At 38.7% G+C, this 24,597-nt stretch overlaps 1 long non-coding RNA gene across 1 annotated transcript; it reads left to right on the forward strand.

Annotated features, from left to right (window-relative positions):
• The first annotated feature begins 7,586 nt into the window (after nucleotides 1-7,586).
• Nucleotides 7,587-24,101, forward strand: LOC128099379 (uncharacterized). Its single transcript, XR_008214507.1, has 3 exons — nucleotides 7,587-7,675; nucleotides 16,085-16,244; nucleotides 17,341-24,101. It is a non-coding gene; the product is annotated as an uncharacterized LOC128099379 (long non-coding RNA).
• Nucleotides 24,102-24,597: the final 496 nt, after the last annotated feature.

Genomic DNA, 24,597 nt, shown 5'->3' on the forward strand with positions numbered 1-24,597 from the left:
CATGGAATAATGAATCTGGTGTGGTCTTCAACATCTCTGAGATAGAAGTCAATCAAAACCAAGCATATTATTTATGATAAGTGAATGAATAAAATTCACTAAAGATTAAAAAGGATTAACAATATCTAGGAACTGGAGAGATGTCTCAGTATGTGAAAGTATTTTCCATACAACCCTGTCAGCCTGAATTCAATCACACAAAAACTGGATTCACTCTCAAGAAGCTATGATCTCAGCACTCCTAGAGGAAGGTGAGAATAAGAGACTTTAGGACAGTATGGAAGCTCATGGACCGCACAGGCTGTAGTAGACAGCACTGAAGCAGAGATAACAAGAGATACCCTGTCTCAGATAAGGTGGAAGGTCAGAACTGTGATTATGTATTGTGTCCCTCAATAGACTGTGATCAGAGGAAAAAAGCCAGCCACTATATTAAACATGGAAGTCAGGCAATGGTAGCACATGCCTTTAATCCTATCATTCAGGAGGTAGGGATCTGTCTGGATCTCTGTGAGTTTAAGGCCACAATGGGAACAGAACCAGGTGTGGTGGCACATGCTTTAAATTCCATTACTAGTTAACCATGGAGGTATGGAGGTCCATATAGACAGACAGAAAGTGACTGAGCTGGGCAGGTAGAGGAAGTGATGTAGCTGGACCGAAAGCAAATGAGATAGTAGAACAGAAAGGCATATAGGTGTGGGTATACAGGAAGTAGGTCTTTTTGGAGACTGAGGTGTTAGTGAGATGAGGTTAGCTTGTGGCTTTTCCTATTTCCCTGATCTCTCAAGTTTTCACCCCTATATCTGGCTCCTTGTTTTTTATTTAATAAGACCGTTTAAAATACATCCACAATTAGCACTCCAATAATTGTGGCAAGAATTCACTAAAAAGCTGTTTGTGGCCTTACAGGGCCCCCATATCAGGCCACAGCTGCATGGCTCAGGCTGGAGCTGCACGTTACCAGAATCTCTTTGGCTTTTTTTTTTCTCCTGGAGGGTGGTGGGCTCTCTCTGAATTCCCATCTTGGACTGCCACCACACTAGGTAGCTTCTTTGAAATTCCTTTGGACTTCTGTTTTACATAGTCAACAGACTTGGTAAGTCAATTAAGACATCTTAAAGAGAGAAATTAGTTAAAAAAAATTTTCCCACATTAAAAAGAAATGTGAAACATTTTTACAATGGAAGGAATTTGGTCTTTGTTTGATAATACATTAGGCAGACTGAAAATGGAACAATTAAATGAGAAGATAATTAATGTTGATGGGAGGTGCACAACATCAATTATGAATATTATTTGTTTGGTTATTTTTATTTTAGCATTAAAAAGATTGGTCAATTTGAGTACCAAGATATAAACTTTAGAAAAAACTGTTAAAATGAACTATAGAGAAATTCAGACCCAGACAGAAGAATTTAAAGGTGAATCTATCTCAGGATTGAATTATACAGTCACAAAGAAACAGCCTCGGGTCATCAGACAGCAAATATTAATCTACCCAGTAACCTTACAGGAACTGACAAATGCCCAAGGGAATGTATGAGCTACCTGGACTCCAGTGGAAATGTTAGACTTAAGGAGATTTAAAGAAGCTATAGTATCATATGGCATGCATTCTTCATTTGTAAAGCAGATGTTAAACTCCTGGTCAACTTGTAATAGAATTATACCTTGGGACTGGAAAGAATTAATTACAACTGTCCTAGAGGCTGGGCTACAGTTACAGTGGAGAATGTGGTAGAAAGAGGAGGCTAAAACTATAGAACAATGATGTAGGACTAGAGGTGTGGAAATTTCTTAGAATCAGCTTCTTGGAGAATGTGATTATGCTGATATACAAAGACAGTGTTTATATGATAATAAAACCTTAATTCTATGCCACATGGCAGTCATGAACATGTGGGAAAGAACTGAAGAAGCAGGAAAGAAAATTGAATCATTTACAAAGTTATGCAGGGCCCAAAAAAATCCTTCACAGCTTTCTTACAAAGTCTGTCTTCAGCAGTAAGTAGAATGATACCAAATTCAGAAGCTAGACAGATAACAATTGAAACTTTGACTTTTGAGAATGCTAATGAAGCATGCATGAGCGCAATCAGGCTGTTAAATGGCAAATCAGCACACTTGGAGGATTGGATCAGGGACACAATTAATATTGAGTCTCATAACCATGATGATATATGAATAGGAATGGTGATATCAAGAGCTTTGTAGAAAAATAATAATGTCAGATGCTTTAATTGCAGTAAATAAGGTCAACTAAAAAAGGACTGCAAACAGTACATTTCTAGAAATAATGTTTCTTCAAGGAACAATGGCAACAGAATGTCCCTCCCTTCTGGGTTATGCAGAAGGTGTGGTAAAGGTAAACATTGGACTAATGAATGTATATCGACAAGGTAATCCTTTGCCTCTGCCATCAGGAAACTCCATGAGGGGCCTCTCTCAAGCCGCCATGGCAAATTCAGTTGAGTCCTTTCCTGCATCATAGAAGAAACTCCTCAGAGCAATTAAATAACCAAATGCCTATTGTAAAAAACCATACTGCTCAGGGTGATAAAACAGCTACAGCAGAGAGAATAGAAACTTCAGGAGAAACCATAAAGAGAATTTTTTGGCAAACTTCTATAAAGAACAAAGACCAAAATTAAAAATACAAATAAACGACATTCTTTTGGAAGGTCTTATAGACACAGGTGTGGACATCATAATAATTGCACAAGAATTTTGTGACCCAAATTGGTCTCTTTAGGAGGTAAATGTTCAGCTGTTAAAGATTGGAACATTATCTCAAGTGAAACAGAGTGCAAGATGGGTCAAATGTATAGGGCCAGAAGGACGAGAGAAAAATTAAAGCCATATGTGGCTAATATAGCTATGAATTTATGGGGCTGTGATCTATTACAAACATGGAATATGCAGACTGGCACTCCTCTGACCTCAGAAACAAACCATAAACTAATACATGTTTCTGAGAGAAATATTAGCAGGTTTTATAAATAAAGTCTTGAACACATTGGCATAGGAGATCACTTCCTAAATATAACACCAGTAGCACAGACACTAAGAGAAACAATCAATCAATGGGGCCTCTTGAAACTGAGAAACTTTTGTAGAGCAAAGGATATGGTCAACAAGGCAAAGCGACAGCCTACAGAATGGGAAAAGGTCTTCACAAACCCCATATCTGACAGAGGACTGATATCCAGAATATATAAGGAACTCAAGAAATTAGACATCAAAATGCCCAACAGTCCAATTAAGAAATGGGCTATAGAACTAAACAGAGAATTCTCAACAGAGGAAACTCAAATGGCCGAAAGACATTTAAGGAATTGCTCAACATCCCTAATCATCAGGGAAATGCAAATCAAAACAACTCTGAGATACCACCTTATGCCTGTCAGAATGGCTAAGATCAAAATCACTGAAGACACCTTATGCTGGAGAGGATGTGGAGCTAGGGGAACTCTGCTCCACTGCTGGTGGGAATGCAAACTTGTACAACCACTTTGGAAATCAATATGGCACTTTCTTAGAAAATTGGGAATCAATATCCCCCAAGATCCAACTATATCACTCTTGGGCATATACCAATGCTCAATCATACCACAAGGGCACTTGCTCAGCTATGTTCATATCAGTATTGTTTGTAATAGCCAGAACATGGAAACAACCTAGATGCCCTTCAACTGAAGAATGGATAAATAAAATGTGGTACATATACACAATGGAATACTACTCAGCAGAGAAAAACAATGATATCATGAGGTTTGCAGGCAAATGGATGGATCTAGAAAAAATCATCCTGAGTGAGGTAACCCAGACTCAGAAAGACAAACATGATATGTACTCACTCATAGGAGGATGCTAGATGTGGAACAAGGATGACTGGACTGCTACTCACAACACCAGGGAGGCTACCTGGAAAACAGGACCCCAAGAAAGACACAGGGATCACCCAATGACAGAGAAAAGGATGAGATCTACATGAACAGCCTGGACATGAGTGGGGGTAATGAAGGGTGAGGGTCAAGGGAAAGAGAGCTTGGGGGAGCAGGAGATCCCAGTTGGATCAAGAACAGAGAGGGAGAACAAGGAATAGGAGACCATGGTAAATGAAGACCACATGAGAATAGGAAGAAGCAAAGTGCTAGAGAGGCCCACAGAAATCCACAAAGATGCCCCACAACAGACTGCTGGCAATGGTCGAGAGACAGCCCGAACTGACCTACACTGGTGATAGGATGGCCAAACACCCTAATTGTCATGCTAGAAACCCCATCCAATGACTGAGGGAACTGGATGCAGAGATCCACAGCCAGGCCCCAGGTGGAGCTCCGGGAGTCCAATTGGCGAGAAAGAGGAGGGTTTATATGAGCGAGAATTGTTGAGACCAAGGTTGGATAAAGCACAGGGACAAATAGCCAAATGAATGGAAACACATGAACTATGAACCAATGGCTGAGGGGCCCCCAACTGGATCAGGCCCTCTGAATAGGTGAGACAGTTGATTGGCTTGATCTGTTTGGGAGGCATCCAGGCAGTGGGACCAGGTCCTGTGCTCAGTGCATGAGTTGGCTGTTTGAAGCCTGGGGCTTATGCAGGGTCGTTTGGCTCGGCCTGGGAGGAGGGGACTGGACCTGCCTGGACTGAGTCTACCAGGTTGATCTCAATCCTCGGGGGAGTCTTTGCCCTGGAGGAGGTGGGAATGGGGGGTGGACTGGGGGAAGGGGAGGGGGGCAGGAGGGGGGAGAATAAGGGAATCTGTGGCTGATATGTAGAACTGAATTGTATTGTAAAATAAAATTAAATTAAAAAAAAAGAGCTGGTACAAGAGCAGTTAAATGCTCAGCATATTGAAGAATCAACCAGCCCCTGGAATTCTCCTGTATGTTTTGTTAAATAGAAATCTGGTAAATGGAGAATGGTAACAGACCTAAGAGCAATTAACAAACTAATTCAGCCAATGGGCACTCTACAATCTGGAATTCCTTTCCTACTCTGTTACCTAAAGGATGGCCTCTTATAGTTATTGATTTGAAAGACTGTTTCTTCTTAATACTCTTACAAGAAAAAGACAGAGAAAGATTTGCCTTCACAGTGCCTACTTATAAAACTTCTCAGCCAGTTAAGAGATACAATGAAGGGTTCTCCCAAAGGAAATGTTAAATAGCCCAACCCTGTGCCAATATTTTATGATGACTGTTGGAAGTAATACATAAACAATTTCCTAAATCTATAGTTTATCATTATATGGATGATATTTTACTAGCTGATTCAAATGCAGATACCTTAGAAAGAATGTTTGAAGAAGTAAAGAAAATTTTGCCTTGTTGGGGATTACAAATTGCTCCTGGTAAGATACAAAGGGGAGATTCTATTAATTATTTAGGATATAAAATAGTTCTACAAAAAATTAGACTCCAAAAGGTGCAAATTAGGAGACATCAATTATAGACTCTTAATGAATTTCAAAGACTATTCAGAGATACTTTCCATCTACTAACTGTTGTTGGGGTAAAAAAAAATGATGAGTAATTTGTTCAAAACCTTAGAAGGTGACAAGGACATAAATAGTCCAAGAGAATTATCAGCTGAAGATGAGAATTGGCTTTCGAGGAAAAGAAAATACAGGATGCACATATGGACAGTAGATCCAAAGCTTGACTGCATTTTGGTTATTTTACCCTCTAAGCATTCTCCTACAGAAATTGTAATGCAGAGGGAAGATATTATATTGGAATGGATATTTCTACCAAATAAACAGAGTAAAAAATTAAAAACGTATGTGGAAAAGATCTCTGACTTGATTTTAAAAGGAAAGTTGAGACTTTGTCAATGAGCAGGAATAGACTCAGCTAAGGATGACATTGACAACTTATGGGCAGAAAGTGAACCTTGGCAAAGAGCTTGCAATAATTTTTTGGAAGACATTAACAACAAATATCCCAAAAGTGATAGAATTCAACTTATAAAGAAAGCTGATGGGATCCTGCCTCTTATACTCCAATATCTGGAGCCCATACATTTTATACAGATGCGAACAAACAAGGAAAGTCAGGTTACAAATCAGAAAATTTAAGTAAAGTGATTCAAAGTCCTTATAATTTCATTTTACCAGAGACATATGCTGGAGCATTTTCAGTTTTAATTTGTGCAAGTATACACATGATGGCCATAACTTCTTGAAAATACATATTTATAGAATCAGCCTTCTCAGAAATCAGAGCAGTTACCCATTGAAATCCTGAATAGGTATCTGGACAAATGAGACATCTGAAGAACACTGGACAAATGAGACATCTGAAGAAAACAGAAATTTCTGATTCAAAAATCAGAATTGTATGCTATTCTGATGGTATTAATGGATTTTTTGTAACCCCTCAACATGGTTACTGACTCTCAGTATGCTGAAAGAATGGTCTTACATATTTAGAGTACAGAATTTATCCCTGATGAGTCATAATTAACTTTGTTATTTATTTAATTACAAGATATAATCAGAAATAGGAAGTATCCCATATATATATATATATATATATATATAACACATCTAATCCCATATGGGTCTGTGAGGCCCTCTAGCACAAGGTAATGATAAAACTGATAAATTATTGATAGGAAATGTGCTGGAGGCCTCAGAATTTTATTTTAAAAAAATCATGTCAATAGTAAGGGCTTAAAAAAGGATTTTTCCATAACCTGGCAATAAGCCAAGGAAATTATAAGGAAATGTCCTACTTGTTCTTTTTACAATCAGATGCCACTACCAGCAAAATGTAACACAAAATGTACTCAGAGGAATAAAATCTGGCAGATGAACATGTTTTATTTTGTAGAATTTGAAAAACTGAAATATGTACACTATGCCATTGATACTTATTCAGGATTTCAATGGGCAACTGCTCTGATTTCTGAAAAAGCTGATTCTATATTCACATATTTGCAAGAAGTTATGGCCATCATGTGTATACTTGCACAAATTAAAACTGAAAATGCTCCAGCATATGTCTCTGGTAAAATGAAACAGTTTTTGCTTATTACAATATAAAGCATATTACAGATATAACACATAATCCTACAGGTCAAGCAGTTATAGAAAGATCAAATAAACTCTAAAGGATATGCTAAATAAACAGAAAGAGGTAACAAAACCTCCCAGAAATAGATTACATAATGCCTGTTAACATTGAATTTTCTTAATGCTAATGAGAAAGGAACAACAGCTACAGAGAGACATTGGATAATAGAAAAAAGACTACAGAGTTTAATGAGCCTATACTTTAAGGATGTGCTGACCTCAGAATGGAAACCAGGATATATGTTACATTGGGTATGAGGTTTTGCTTTTGTTTCTACAGGAGAAGAAAAGCTATGGATACCATCAAAATTGATAAAGGTTCAATTTGAACAAGAAAGACCTCTTAATTAGAAGAGGTGACAGTTCATTGACCAGCATGATCATCCAATTTAAATTAGTTTACAACTAACAAATGCTTTTCATTTAATCAGATATAACTTGCCAAAAGGGAACCTCCCCAAACTTAGGCTAGAGTAAGAATTTTTGTTTTTGTCTTTCAGGAGAATGAAGGCTAAGGAATCTGAAGAACACTGGACAAATGAGACATCTGAAGAAAACGGACAAATCATCCAGAAAAAAATGTCCCAAGTAAAAGAGTAAATTGGCCTACTGATATATCACATATAAAATTTCATGTCTTCCTAAATGTTTGTTTCTGCTCTTCTCTACAGACACTTAACACAAATGGTCTTTTTATAGTCCCAATTCAATTAAAAATTAAAGGTGGCTGTAGCTAAACGTTTTCCTGTGTCCTACACAGCCCACAGCTGCTCAGACCCAAGTAAACACACAGAGGCTTATATTAATTAAAACTGAATTGACATGGCTCAAGCCTTTTGCTAGCTAGCTTTTATATCTTAAGTTAGCCCATAACAATCTATATATCACCACATGTTCCATGGCTTTACCTGCATCCCATTACATGTTGCTCCTTGGGCAGTTCACTGGCATCTCTTCCAGCCTTCTTCCTATCACTCTCTTTGAATTTCTCACCTGCCTCTAAGCTGCCTTGCATAGGCTAAATGGTTTTATTTATCAACCAATGAGAGCAACATATTTGCAGTGTACAGAAAGACATTCCCCTATCAGCTGGCTTTGGAGTTGGAGAATGGCTCTCTCCTTCTCTAAACCCAAGCATGTTTATTAAAAGGAAAATGCAAAGTCTCTCTATCATGTCAGAAGAGCCACCTGTTATGGGACAGAAGAAAAACAAAAATTAAGGGACTATTCTATTATCACCAATCTCATAATTCTTTGGTTCTATTTTGATTCTTTAAAGCTTTTCTTAAGGTATGAATTTTATAACAAAATTTATAAGATTAATATATATTTTAAACTTTTGTTATGATATTAATGGTCATATAGACTACTAACTAATTCTAGAAAAAAAGGCTTCATTTAGCTGCCTATACATGTTTTTGTGTTGGAGTCTCTATCAGTTTTCTGCAGGCAATCATGACCAGGCCTGACAACAAATTTGAAGTCTCCAAAAAGATGATAGGACCCCACAATGACAATTCCACATAAACAATAATAATACCACTAAGCTGACAAACATTACCCAAAGATCAGTTTTGGACTACAAACTGTTCAGAATAATTTTGAGATGGCTAGCTGAGATGATCCAGCCTCACAGACTGTTTGAGCAAAGACTTGAGATAAACCTTGCACTTTTGCATTATGCAGAGACTGGACAACAAATGATACAGCTACCTCCCCCAGGACTTGACAATTAACTCAAAATTTTCTTTTCAGGATCTTCTAAAGATTCTTTCACCCACAAACAGCAGAAAGTAATATTAAGAACAAAATGCCCACATTCCCAAGAGGTGGGGTGGGTGGTTTTTGGTCTTTCAATGGGTTTTGGATAATTGTCTTTGTTTGGGATGGTTGGTTACAAGTTGTTATTCTTAATGGTCAGGAAAAAAGCTAACCAAAGGAGATTTTTATTAAACAAAAAAAGAAAAAGAAAAAAGAGGATATAGATAAGAGGTAGATTATTGAATCTACAGTGAAAATAAAGAAAAAAGAGAGGATATAGATATAATATAAATAAAAAGGTAGATTATTGAATCTACTTTTAGAAAGCAACTACTAGTTTTAAGTATTTTACATGGATTGGAGTTTTGTTTATTGTATACAAATTATGTATATTGTTACAAATTTGAGATTGATTTTGTTAGAAAATACTGTACATATATTTCTAATCTTGTTCAAGGTATTGTGCCTATATAGTTCATTTAACAATGTAATGCAATTTGCTCATCCTTGAAAGTTATTATTACCAACTAATTAGGATATAAAAAAATGCAGGTTAGTAGTTAGTCATTACAATTGAACTTGTAGTCATGTTAGGTATGTTTTCAAGGTCAAGCAGAGACATATTTTAAATAAGTCATCTTTAAACCCTTCAGAGATCTACAGAATATGACATTTAAGGTATTTTAATAACATAGATTCTTTTTCTTCTTTTTTTATGACTATGAGACATTTCTGGTCCTGGAAGTACCAATCTACTTCAGAGAAGATATGGGCATTGAAGAACCTGCACATGGAATTTACTTTCATTGTGGCAAAAGTTAGCCACTGGGCAAGAAAGTGCCCTCACATCGACTGCTTACAGTATGCTGTCCAAAATGGACAAGCATGACACACACACAGTGCACACGCGCGCACACACACACACACACACACACACACACACACACACACACGGAGAACTGTGATCCTTGCCAAGACAAGTGTGGTTGCGGTTTTGGCAACAGGCATCCTCTGAGGCCATCACTGAATATGGTAATATTTTAATAGTACTGAAATGTGATTTTATTTGTATGTTAATAAATAAAGTTGCCTGGGGTCAGAGTTAATAGCAAGCCAAAGCAGAAACTGGGTGTTGGTGGTGCACGCCTTTAATCCCAGCTCTTGGGAGGCAGAGCTAGGCGAATCTCTGTGTGTTCAAGGATACAGCCAGCAAGGAGACACACGCCTTTAATCTCAATACCAACCATAGAAGACCTGGAGGTCTGTACAGACAGGCAGTGATGAGAAGGTCATATGGTTGGGTTTACAACCAATGAGAAGGCAGAATAGAAAGTCTATAAAAAAGACAATCACACAGGAAGTAGGTCTCTTGCTGAGGAAGATAGCAGCAGCAGTGAAGGGTAAGGTTTTCAGCTCTTTGCTATCACTCTGACCTCTTGAGCAACTTTATTTATTAACATACAAATAAAATCACGTTTCAGTACAATTAAAATATCACCATAACTGAAGTGGCTTTGCAATCCAGAAAAGGTACAGTACCCCTTCCTTTGAAGGCAGCTGAGCAGGCAGGAGGCTGATGGCTCCTGGTGTGCAGTGGAACAGTACCTGGAACAGTTATTCTTGGAGGAGTAACTAGGCTGACAGAGTCTAACCTCTCAATGGTAGACTGGCATTTAATAAAAGAGATGAAGCCACCCACAAGCCAAGAAGAATGGAAAGCCAAATTCCAAAAATACCAGCAATTTCCATAATTTAAAATCCTGAATCATGACATGACACTGGTGGAATTCAGGTTTCTCTGATACGTGGGATACTCGCAGCAAATGTGGGGTTGAGCTATAGGCCTTGCGTACAACCTACTTCACAAATGAGTCTGTCAGATAGGCTAAGCCTGTAGGCCGAAGATGATGCCCCAACATTGCAGAAAAAACTTGGGTGACTGTCTAGGAAGCTGGCTGTTTCTGTCATAACTCACATTTTTTGGAAGTTACTTGTTTACATTTCATTCTTTACTAGGTAATATTATTTCCTTCTGAGGTCTCTGAGGGAGTTGAAGATTAGATAGTTGTAGTTACAGTTTTTCCTTGTTAAGAAATTTCAGAAAATAGACTCACTAAGAGATGTAAAGTGTGTAAATTTGAAAGACATTATAAGATAGCTCTCTATTAGTAATATAAGGTAGGATAGAAAGTGATTCAGGTATATTACTTACCAAAATAGTATAGATAATGTGTAGATGTAACCAACCGTCTTATTAAATAAGAAACACAGAGCCGATTCAGAGAAGAAAGCCAAGAGGTCAGAGCTAAGAGTCTCACCCTTCCTGATTCAGCGATCCTCTTCAGCCAAGAGAGCTCTCCGAAAAGGGGCCTACTTCCTGTGTGTATGTCTTTATATAGTCTAGCTGTTCTGCCTTCTCATTGGTTGTAAACCCAAACACGTGACTGCCTCATCACTGCCTGTATGTACCGCCCTCCAGGTCCTTAAAGGCATGCGCCACCACTGCCATGCACTTGCTATGGCTCTAATAGCTCTGACCCCCAGGCAACTTTATTTATTAACGTGCAATTAAAATCACATTTCAGTATAAGTAAAATACCACCACAATAATGGAATATTTTCACTGAATTTGTCAAATGCAAATGGATTAGACATTATTGATGTATTTATTGCTTGTACATATTGTGTATAGTTATTGTATGTATTGTATATAGTTTTTTTATATTAGTTATAACTTTTTTATTTTAGACAAAAAGGAGAAATGTGGTGATGTACTTTATCTCCCAATATACTGTGTCCCCCAATAAAATTTATCTGAGGATCAGAGGGAAAAACCAGCCACTATAATAAACATAGAAGTCAGGCAATGGTAGCACACATCTTTAATCCTATCATTCAGGAGGCAGGGATCTGTCTGGATCTCTGTGAGTTCAAGACCATACTGGGAACAGAGCCAGGCATGGTGGCAATGCCTTAATTCCAACACTAGTTAACCATGGAGCTGTGGAGGTCTGTACAAACAGATAGGAAGTGACAGAGCTGGGCAGGAAGAGGAAGTGATGTAGCTGGACAGAGAGCAAATGAGATAGCAGAACAGAAAGGCATATAGGCATAGGTATACAGGAAGTAGGTCTTTTTGGAGACTGAGGTGTTAGTGAGATGAGGTTAGCTTGTGGCTTTTCCTATTTCCCTGATCTCTCAAGTTTTCACCCCTATATCTGGCTCCTTGTTTTTTATTTAATAAGACCTTTAAAATTCATCTACAGAGAACAATTTCTAAAAGTTGTTCCCTGACCTCCACAGGTGTCCTATGGCATATGCACACACACACACACACACACACACACACACACACACACACACACACTCACACGACACACATTAACAGATGAAAGAAAGAAAGAGAGAGAGAAAGAAAAAATAACTGAAGATTTGCTCATGAGTATTTAGTTTGTTGACTAATATATTAATGCAATTACTTGACAAATGTATCACATTCATAAAGACTCATAATCATGAATGCAAATAATTTCTCTTCATTGTTTTAAATCTCATTTTAAATCTTCAAAGAGTAGGAAGGTAGTGTGTCTTAAAAACTGTTTTTGCACCACAAAAAAAAAAAAACAGGGAATTTCAAACCTATTTCCTTAAGTTTGTCATTATTCTAACAATTAAATATTTATTAAAAGTAGAAGTACTTGGCGTAGAAACATGGCAAAGGTGCAATTTTTAAGAATTTTAAATCGCCGGGCGGTGGTGGCGCACGCCTTTAATCCCAGTACTCGGGAGGCAGAGCCAGGCGGATCTCTGTGAGTTCGAGGCCAGCCTGGGCTACCAAGTGAGTTCCAGGAAAAGGCGCAAAGCTACACAGAGAAACCCTGTCTCGAAAAACCAAAAAAAAAAAAAAAAAAAAAAAGAATTTTAAATCATGAAAAATTTCAAATAGCCTAGATCACCTTCAGTTCTTAGTGCAACTATTATTAAATGGTATAAATGAAACTGGACTAAGAAAATGAAAGTTAACAAGATTTACATTGACCTTTGAGTCAAAGTCTCTGAACAAGCACTTTTAAAACTAAGAATTCGCCAGGAGGTGGTGGCACACGCCGTTAATCCCAGCACTCGGGAGGCAGAGGCAGGCAGATCTCTCTGAGTTTGAGGCCAGCCTGGTCTACAGAGCGAGATCCAGGAAAGGTGCAAAGCTACACAGAGAAACCCTGTCTCGAAAAACAAAAAAGTAAGAATTCATAATATTTATGGAAAAAAACAGAAAGAACTTAATTGAGGACTAGGAATTTGTGAAGAATTGCTAAAGGTAGCTAGTACAGAGTATGGATTGAAAGAGCGTCAACATGAAAAGAAACACAACTGAGCACACATAGACTAAAGACAGCTGAAGATGTAACAATGTTTCTTTCCTTGAAGCACCAAGTTTAGTTTGAATGAGGAGTAGGAGGTGACCCTGAGGGAAAAGTGGGAATGATTAAAACATTGTATGTTTGAGCATCTGGTTCTTCAACTGTTTGCTTTCTCTTCTGATGCTGAGTTGTGGACTCTAGGGCCTTTGGTAGCCATGAAGTTAAATGATGAATATGAGGAATTTTTATCATAATTGTGCCTAAGAGACAATACACTGACCAGATTATCAACCAGAAAGGAAGGATATGTTGAGGAGAGTAATTATAAACATTTTATAAATATGTTTGGGCTAATAAATAGCTGCAAACAGAAATGAGCATGGAAACTCAAAGATTACCAGTATGTTCATCGCAAAGGGTGGTACAGATAGTTGTAAAGAACTGATGGCCACAATTTTTAAAAGCTCCAGAGTAGAGGATTGAAGAATAAATAAAGACTGCATTGCTTAAAAGGTCTGCTTTTAACTTGAGGCCCATTGAAAAAGGGAGAGAAAGAATTGTTCTTTCAAAGTAAGCAGTGGGATGCAAATGTAAAGATGGCCTGTAGAAACCTACAGGATTTTCTCCCAGTTGTTTGCTCTCTATTCAAAGAAATATTACACATTAAGTATTATAACATTAACACTATTATCTGATTCTACAGTTTGAATATGAAAAGTTGGGGACTGAGTTCCTAACTGAAGGGGCTTAGGGAACCCATTGAGTCCTTAAGGCCCTGACCTAATCAAGAGATTAATCCTTCACTGTGTGACCTTGGCTGGGCTATGAATGCCTAAACCATCTCCTCCCTATCTTCCTTGTACTGGAGTTACAGTTGTATGCCACAGTGCCTGGCTCAGTAAATTATATCTTTGCAGCAGTGAATTATTTGCAAAAAACCATAAAGCTTCCTCCAAATTTTTTTGATGTTCAACCTGGTTGAAATTTGTCCTTTAGTTGTGACTTTATAAATTTTCTGAAGATTCATACATTTTCTTCAGTAGTGTGACTCCTAGTTGCAATTTGAAAGTAGAAATCTGATTGTGACTCCTTCATCCTTGTGCTAGATCTATTCAGCATTAAATTTGTTTTGTAGATTTAATTGCAGAGGAACCTGATTCAATTGGGTGGCTTACAGTTTCCGAGGTTTAGTCCATTATCATTATGGTGTTCAATGCTTCAAATCCACTTTTCCTTACTCAGTTTTTTCTGTCAGCTTTTCTCTAGATTCTATTTTTATTTTCTCCAGTGAGCAGATAGCTCACATTTCTATTCCGTGAGACCTTAATCTCTTCACTCATTGTTGATTGTGGGAAAAAACCTGAGGAGGACTTGAGCTGAGTGACATTTGGCAGAATCACAAGCTATCTTTTGTGAACAATGGACTTTGTAGATTCCCCCCAGTGCTGCCGTGTCCAAGGTCATCCACATACCACAAATAAGTCTGTCTGTCACTCTCCTTCAGTCTTCTCTCTAGCTAATTTCACAACTGAAGATCTACCATGTTCCCCTAATTGAGACCACTCAACTCCAAATCCCCTCCCACATACTATCCATCTCCTGAAAAGCATGGGAATAATTGCTACTAAATTTCAACAAATTTTCACTGTGCATCATGCCTGTGACTCTGGCCTCCACTCTTCTCATGAACTTTTTCTTCTCTGTTCCTCTGTTCCTGCCTGTGATCCATTCTGATAACTCATTGAGTAGTTCCTCTTCACTATGAAGCCCTAGGGCTTTGCTCTCATGTATCAAAGGTCTCACTTCAAACCCTGTGCTAGGTGGAGCTGGAGTGAACAAAATCCTCTGAGGTTTGACTTCTGCTGCCTTCGATTTTTCACTTGCCATAGTGAGAACAGGTTGTCCCTGTTCACAGGCTGTTCATTATTTCCTGTTGCTCCCACTGCTTCTCGTGCACAGCTGGGAACATGTGGTGATATTTTATGTATGCTCTAACAAATAAAGCTTGCCTGAAGATTAGAGGGGAAAAACAGCCACTAGTTAGTGATAGAGATCAGGCAGTGGTGGCACACACCTTTAATCTCAGCACTTGGGATCTCATGCCTTTGCTCCCAGTACTTGGGAGGCACATGCCTTTAATCTCAGCACTAGAGAAGTTGAGACAGGAAATGATAGTGATATGGCTGGACAGAGAAAGGAATACATACAGGAGGAGACAGGAGTACAGTATTTTTGGCTAAGGAACTGATGAAGTGAGAGTTGGCTGTGGCTATTTCTTTTGTCTCTCTGATCTTTCAGCATTTACCCCGATATCTGGCTCTGGGTTTTTATTAAAACCAATTAGAAACACTCAGTGGTTTAAAAAAATGACATCATGAAATGTATAGGTAAATGGATGGAACTAGAAAGAATCATCCTGAGTGAGGTAACCCAGATCCAGAAAGGCAAACATGGTAAGTACTCACTCTAAGTGGATATTAGACACAAAGCAAAGTATAACCAGGCTACAATCCACAACCTCAGAGAAGCCAGGTAAAAAGGAGAACCCTAAAAGGGACACACATGGAGGGCCCCAGGAAGGGAAAATAGATAATATCTCCTGGGTAAACTGGGAGGGGTGGGTAGAAGGGAAGGGATGGGGGATGGGAACAGAAGGGACTGAGATGGCCAAGTGGAGGGAGGGATGGAGAGGGAGAGCAATGAAAGAGATCTTGGTAGAGGGAACTATTAGGGGGTTAGGGAGAAACCTAGGGCTAGGAAAATCCCCAGGAATCCACAAGGATGATTCCAGCTAAGATGCCTATCAGTAATGGAGAGGGTGTCTGGACTTAACCTTCCCCTATAATCAGATTAATGACTACCCTAATTACCATCATAGAACCTACATTAAGTAACTGATGGAAGCAGATGCAGTGATCCACAACCAAGCACTGGGCTGAGCTCCTGGACTTCAGTTGAAGAAAGGGAGGAGGGATCACAGCAGCAAGTGAGGTCAAGATCATGATGGAAAAAACCACAGAGGCAGCTGATCCAAGCTGGTAAGAGCTCATGGACTCTGGCCTGTCAGCTGGGGAACATGCATGGTATGGAACTAGGCCCTCTGAATGTGGGTGACAGTTATGTGGCTAGATCTGTTTGGGGAGCCATGGCAGTGAGACCTGGACTTATCCCAGGTGCATGAACTGGCTTTTTTTTTTCTTTTTTTTTTTTTTTTTTTTTGGTTTTTCGAGACAGGGTTTCTCTGTGCAGCTTTGCGCCTTTCCTGGAACTCACTTGGTAGCCCAGGCTGGCCTCGAACTCACAGAGATCCGCCTGGCTCTGCCTCCCGAGTGCTGGGATTAAAGGCGTGCGCCACCACCGCCCGGCTGAATTGGCTTTTTGGAACACTTTCCCTAGGGTGGGACACCTTGCTCAGCCTTGACACTGGGGGGAAGGGGGTTGGTTCTGCCTCAATTTACTATGTCAGACTTTGTAGATCCTCCAAGGGAGGACTTAACCTCTTGGAAGAGTGGATAAGGGTGGATTGGCAGAAGATGGGTAGAAGGAGAAGGGAAGAGAGGGGATTGGTATGTAAAATGAAAAAAAAAGTAAAGAAAGAAAAAAGAAAGAAAAGACGAGTTAGGATTCGTGCTACAGGAACAAACTGGGTTTCTGACTCCCAGCTGCTGCTGCTATACTTTGGATTCAGTATGATAACGTGTAGGTTGATGGAAATGTTTCCAAGATGTTCTGGGTTTGCTGTCTAGCTGTTCAGTCAGTTTTCAGTGATATTTTTAGATACTAAAAAAAAAAAAAAAAAAAAAAAATTAAGTTGCCAGTGCCTTTCCATAATTCCATCATATTAACTTTTATGATTAAAAAAATCTATTCACTGTAGATTGTGTTAAAATTAAAGCATGGAGATACAGGGCCATGCAGTGTTTTCATTTGCTATCTGTGTTGTGGACAAAAAGACGGATAATTTTCCCAATTTCCATGGGGTGCTTTTCTGGATGTTCTTATATTATAACCACACCACTCAAATTCTAGCCCCTCCATTGCTAAGAATTATACACAACACTCAGAAATCGAATGCTGAAAATTTTATTAGGGTCAGGTAGTCAGTCAACAATGACTTCTTGGCCTATTTTTCAGGAAGTACATAGTCTTCTTAGGCACTCTCTGAAACAGAAAAGGAAGGAGGAAAGTTAGTGGAAACTTGGGACATGCTGGAGATTCAACTCTTCCTGGTACCACTGAAGTGAGAAAGGTGGGAGCCCAACCCTCTTCTTCTCCCAACTACTTCCTCTCTCTCCTTCCTCATTTTCTCAGGTTTACTCTTGGCAGGCACAGACAATACAATGGAACTGAGCTGTTTCTTACAGTATGGAAGTGAATAATGTTTCTTAGCTTGTTCATCCTTTGGATCTGATTTAAAATATTCAAGGATTTATTTTGAAAGGTGTTCACTGAAATGCACCCTAACTGGATGAAAAACTGAAACCAGCCTAAATGTCTATTAAAAGAATGACAAATAAGGAGATCAAGGCAGACCATGCAATGCAGTAGTATACAATGTTAACACAAGAAAATTCTCAGTACACAAACAGCAACATATAACCAAGAACATCAGTGAAGCATGCTATAGGGAGATCCATGTAACATACTTGTATGAAGCAATGCAGTTTTATAAGAAATGTAGTTATTTCGATAAATAACCTAAAGTACTACACAGAAGGACATTCATGTAAATTTGAATGCTACGTTTACATAATAGCACACATACAAAAAGTAATATTTCTAAAGGGTTGCGATAGGATTAAAACTAGTGGCTCCCAGAAACTCAGAAAAAAGAAAGCATGGGAACTGAGAAAAATATATAACCATAATATTCAACCTTGCACCCTCCTAGAAAGGTACGTTATGAGGAACTTGGGCACACACAAATTTAGAAGAATGTATTAAAAGTCTGGACAAGGTCAGAGGTATCTCTAAGGTATCACTTAGAGACAATAGATCTGAACATCCCTGGTGTGAGTAGGGCAGAATGTACAGGTTGGAGATGAGAGATCAGTGATATTGAACACAGGAGACAGGCAACCAAAGAGAGGTTGCTGCTGTACTTCTAAAAACCAACCAAATTCAACAGACAATCACTGAGATAATAAGAGCTGTGGAGCTATATTCCTCAAAGCCAGAAATACCTTGGAGAGCTTGTCCATGGTCTGCCTATAACAACACACATATGCCATCTTATACTATCTGAATGCAAAGATTAGAAATGGGCCCATGGAGGATGTCTCTCCAGTTAACTACTTTTTGCACTATGCTTTGAGAAATACAGATGGGAAGGATTTCTATTTAATAATTTGACTAATACATGTCACTGACATCTGGATTACTGGGAAGATAAGTTTCAAAAGCAACTCACCAAAGGAAACTGTCTAAAATAAGGATGACAGGATGGATTTTTCATATTTTGTCCTCTACCTAAAGGTAGTCTTTGTTTTTCATGGCCAATATGGGAAGGATTCCTTTTGTTGCCTGAAAAAGGACCATGAGAAGGAGGTCTATGTTGAAACTCAAGAGGAGGAAAGTCATGCTTCTGGCCTTCTTGTTGGACTGGTCCTTGTGAGTCTTCAGGAAGAGTAGAAGATTGATCCTGAAGCCCTTCTGTAGATGGTTACTACTGTGGATTATTTACTTCATTCTCAACAGCATCAGAGAACACTTGTTCCTCTCCTGGTGGAGATTCACTCTGTGGATCATTTTCAGCCTCAGGAGCAGCAGAGTCCACTGAGACTGGGCTCTGGCTTTCAGTATCTGTATGGGTGGGGACAGAAGAGAAGAGCACATTGGTGAAAGAATTTCCTTTTGTTTTCTTTCCCTGACCTGATCACACAATCCTTTCTCCCAGAACCTGTCTGCCAACTGCTAACTTCTTCTTCCACACATCCTTGTCCTTGGCTTTCTAAATCTACATCCCAATGAGACAGAAGATTTGGTGTTTGTATCCTGGGACAAGCATGTGCCCCTACAGCTGAAAAACATGAAAGTTTGGGGACCCTTATTTATCACATGAGAGGTCCCCAAAGGCAAAAAGGCAGTAATGCAAAAGAAGAATACATTAACATGAGGAAGGTTTCCTATTGTGATCAAGGACACTTTACGAACTCCCTGCATATGCAAGGGCTTCTAGCCCTGGTTTCTGAACCCTAGGATGAAATTTGACTTAGCTTTTCAATTTTTTTACATCTACACACTGAAACCCTGAGAGAAGAGAACAAAATGGCCACCACCAAATTCAATAATAAAAGTCTGGGGACAATTTGTCATTTCTTTTTAAATCAAAGACAGTTACATGGTGAATGGGGAAAACAGCAGAGAGAAAACAGGGAAAGCCAAGTATTTCTCCATCTTGTTCATGAACTGTGTAATGATAGACAGGAACACTGAGGAAGAGGGAAGCCACAGACCCTCCCACTACCAGGGGAGGCAGCGTTAAGGCACTTTTGGTTTCTGCCTCATCTGACAGAGATCATTTCTGGATGGAAAGCAGACATATTCATTCTGCTATTATGGAAGCTTGGTCTCTCTATCATTCAGCTAACTGAACTCAATCACATTCCAAGTATCAAGGTCGGGGAATGTGTTTATATCTTTAGAGAAACCAATATTTATTCATTCCAGAGACAGCAAATATGGTAAGACAACATACTGAAACACAGACCATTGAACAACATGGAAGGATGATGGATTGGGCTTTACCAGCTGAAACAACAGAAGGATCCTCTACAAATGTGGCATAGGATGAACTGAAAATTCAGATCACAATCTTTCAGAGCTTACAGATGTCCTGCAAGAAAATGTGACTTTCCAGAATCAAGCTTCTGAGCATGAATGAGCTCATGAGTCAACCTCTGAGACACTCCTGGAAAGGATCTGGGATGCAAGAGCATGTACGGATTCCCTGTGCTGCCACCCACTAGCTCTAAATAGAAAACCTTTTATCCTCCCTGCACATCTACAAAACAAACAGCTCCCTTTCCCTAAGTATGCTGCATATTTCAGTCACCTTAAGACTATGTCCCACAGTTTGTTCCTTCATTAATTCTTAGAGCTCTCAAGAGGTAAATCAAGGAGTACACATGATACAAAGTAACACATACTGCCTGAAGCATACTAAAACTCTGAATGTAGGCCTGAGTAAAATATTTAGATTGGGCTCCAATACTTGTACTTAAGTGTCTAGAGCATTGAATTTACTCTGTAATTTTTGATCTTGAACTCATCGTGGTGTGTTTATCTATATCATGTGTCTGGCATCCACTGTGCAGCAAGAACAGCTGATCCCAATATTCACTCTGATTATCAGAAGATGCTCAATAATCTCAACATTTTTCCATGCCTCTTTAGAGCTGGACAGCACTTTTCTAAACACAAATGGGCCATCTTGTTCCTCTGCTCAAGCCTTTTATGCCTTCCAGATTAAATATTAAGTAAAAAGAGTATGTTGTGTGCTGAGGATATAACTGTTCTAACCCTTATCACAGATATTCTGTTGGACTGTCTTTCTTCTCACCTGATTCTGTCCTTTCTCTCCCCCCTTATCCTCTCTTTTTTTCATTCTTTCTCTTGAAAGTCTCCATCTCCCACCCTATAAGGCTTTGTACCTTCATTGGGGCTCTGAGCTGAGCTCAGGACCAGCAAGGCCGCTGTGAACAGAACTGCCAGCATCTTGGAGGAGGCTCTGGAGTTGTTCTCAAGTGTTGTGATATTCAAGGCCATTCCCTTTATAAAAAGGAGCATAACAATGGAATCTTTGATCCACAATTGGAAGACCTAGCTCCATTATTTCTCTTTGGGACTATAGCCCAGCAGGGTGGAGTGTAGAGGAGATTGTCAACATATCCTATCTGGAAGGAATAACATGTAATGTGGTGATGTGGTTAAAGGAACATTGTCTCTTCACAGAAAGTTAATATTCCATTATGTATGTACCACATTTTCAGGCCATTCAGTAGTTGTACGATATATGTTGTTTCCCTACCTGGCTATTGTGAAGAGAATGGCAATGAACATGGATGAGCCAGTATCTGTGAATTAGGACGTTGACTCCTTTGAACATATGCCGAGGTATATGTATATGTGATATAGCTGGGTCGTAAGATTAATGTATATTTAGGATGTCAGAATTCTCCACCTCTATTCCCATATTGATTACTCTAGTTTGCACACCCACCAAAGGTGGATGAGTGAAACGAGAGCCAAAAGGGTATATATATGAGCATGTATCAATTTATTAATGGATGCTATGAGAAAAAAGAATCATGGTTACAGGATCAGGTAGATCTAGTTGCAGAGCCCTTCAATTTGCCCAGGAAAGATGGAGATAGACACATGTCAGTTCACACTGCATGACTCATTCTCCACCACCCAAGGGAGAGCATGAGTGTTTGCCTCCTCCTAAGATTTAAGCAGTCATGTACCCAGAAAAAAAACCACAGACACACACCTCTATGGGTCCAAGGTCATTGGCAGAGATAATTCCCACAATACATGAGGGTTTCCTTTTTCAAGCATCCCCCCAATCTTTTGTTGTCAACTTCTTTCTTGATATTGGCCATTCTGAATGGTGTAAGAGAAAATATCAAAGAATTTTTATTTTGGAATTATATAACCCTAAGAATATTGACAATTTTTGCAGTACTTGTTATCCATTTTATTTCTTTGTTTTGAACCCTTTCTGTAGGTCCCTTGCCCATTTTCATTTGAGCTTTTTGCTTTCTTGATTGGTTATTTGATTGTTCATTTGCTTTGAGTTCCCTGTGCATTCTGGATATTAATCTCCTCACAAAAGTATAGCTGGAAAAGAGTCTCTCTCAACATGTGACCTTCATCTTTACTTTATTATTTCATTTGTTGTACAGATATTTAGTTTTATGAGATCCCATTCATCAGTTATTATCCTTAATCCTGTGTGAAGGGAGTCTTATTCAGAAAGTCTTTTTCTATGACTGTATCCTGCAGATTGCTGCCTATTTTTTCTTCTGGAAGTTTCAGGATTTCAGAGTTCACATAAGATTTTGAATCATTTGGAGTTGATTTTCTCTACAGGGTGGTAAATACGGATCTAATTTCATTCTTCTACATGTAGACATTGTTTAGACAGCTATTTGTTGAAGATACTGTCTTCCCTCCACTATGTATTTTTTATTTTATTTGGTTTCATTTTTCTTTATTAAGAAATTTTCTACTTACTCTACAAACCACCCACAGAACCCCCTTCATCCCTCCTCCCACTTCCCAGACCTCTCTCCCAAGTCACTCCACATCCCCGCATACCCAAAATCAAGGTCTCCCACAGATAGTCAGGAGAATCAGGTCCAAGCTCCTTCCCACTGTACCAAGGATGCACAAGGCGTCCACAGTTACCGGATTCCCAAAAGCATGCCCAAGCACCAGGGAAGGATCCCAATCACCCTGCCTGGGTGCCCCTCAAACAGTTCGAGCCACTATGTATTTTTAGGATCTTTATCAAATATCACAAGGCTGTAACTAGACACAGTCCTGTGTGGGATTCCTATTTCATTCCATTGACCATGTGTCTGGTTTTGCTAGTATCATGCTGTTTTTATTAGAATAGGTGTATAACACAGCTTTGAATGTGGTAATGTAATCCCTCCAGAATTATTTTTTCTCAGAAGTTATTGACTATACAGAGTGTTTCTATGGTTCCACAAAAATTTTAGGATTATTTTTTATTTCTATAAAAATCTCAAGAATATTTTGGATGGGATTACATTGAATCTCTAAATTGTATTAGGATAGTCATTTTTACAATATTAGTTATAACAAACCATGATCCTGAACAATCTTTCCATCTTCTAGTGCATTCCTTAATGTGTTCTCTTCAGAGATTTGAAGTTTTCAGTGTAGAAAATTCACAAAACTTTAGTCAAGTTTCTTCATAGACAGTTTTTGATGCTACTGGAAATGGAATTATTTCTAGTTTGCCATTTCTCATTGTTTGTTTGTTTGATTGATTGTTTGTTTTTTTGTTCACAGTATATAGGAAGGATGTTATTTTGTTCTAAGTTGATTTTGTATCCTGCCACTTTGGTGAAAGTGCTGATGATTTCTAGAAGTTTTAGCAGGTAAATGCATAGGTCTACAAAATATTATACTGAGTGAGGTAATCCACACACAGAAAAAGAAATGCTAGACATTCTCTTATGTATGTGGATCATACCTCTGAATATTTAGATATAAATAAACCGAACCTGGAGTTACCACAGTAACCAGGGAAGTAAAAAGATCAAAAGGCATTAAGGAAGAGAAAGAGTTCTAGAGAGGACAATGGTAGGATAATGGTGCTATGAGGGGAAACAGAAAAAATGCGGAGACCAAAGAGGGGTAAATAACACTAAATATATTGGAAAATGATATGGAAAGCATATATTCTATTTTTATTTAAAATACATGCAGAAAACATAAATGTATATGTATCCAAACAAGTACATACATAGTTTAAATGAAGTTACACCTCTTGGTAGATAATGCCTCCACCAAGAGGCATGGACAACCTAACAAAAACTGAAAGGAGAGCGTGGGAAACTTCCCTTAGAATAGTGGGTCCAAAAGACCTCCAAACAATATCAGCTATTTCCATTGTACTGGGTTGCCTTCCAGAACATGATGGTAAGAGCCTATTACAGATGACACTACATCTTTTGGAAATAGGACTTGGAGGAATCAGGTTTGAAAATTCTGGAAGCTTCCTGCCTGAAGACTAGCTTCCATAGCATCCCAAAAGTTATGAGAGTGTTGCTAAGGAAGAAAAGAGGTCAATAGTGTCCCTAGAGAAATCCAACTATATTCTCAATACTTAGCTTTATAAACACAGACAACTGTAGCTCTTTACTTTCATAAAAAAAAAAAAAAAAAAAAAAAAAAAAAAAAAAAAAAAAAACCTTCTGCTGTAGCAGGAAGACAATATACAGAAATGTTCACCTGGTCAGAGTCCAGAAAAACAACCTCATGGTGCCCATCCACACTTTATACTTCTACACCACAACCCCTACACATATGGCTCAGAAAACATTATGGAAGAGGAAGCAGAATGACTGTAAAATACAGAGGACTAGGACATCTGCAAGATAGTGTCTTTTACACATGACAGGAAACTGCACCCCTGAAATCTCAATGAGCGTTACCTAAAGACAACTGGCAAAATGTGCACACTATTTGGCATGCCCACATAGTCGGTGGAAATCACATAAGGCCAAACTCATAGATAAAGAAATACAGTAAATTAATGACTTCTGAGGCAGAGAATCTTAGTCTTCTACTAGGATGAGCCTGCGTATATCCAATTTCAAGTGGCCTGCCCTAAACACATACACATACAGG

The sequence above is a fragment of the Peromyscus californicus genome, unplaced genomic scaffold (assembly GCF_007827085.1).
Source record: "Peromyscus californicus insignis strain IS unplaced genomic scaffold, ASM782708v3 Scaffold_6__1_contigs__length_162567912, whole genome shotgun sequence".
Classification (NCBI taxonomy): Eukaryota; Metazoa; Chordata; class Mammalia; order Rodentia; family Cricetidae; genus Peromyscus; species Peromyscus californicus.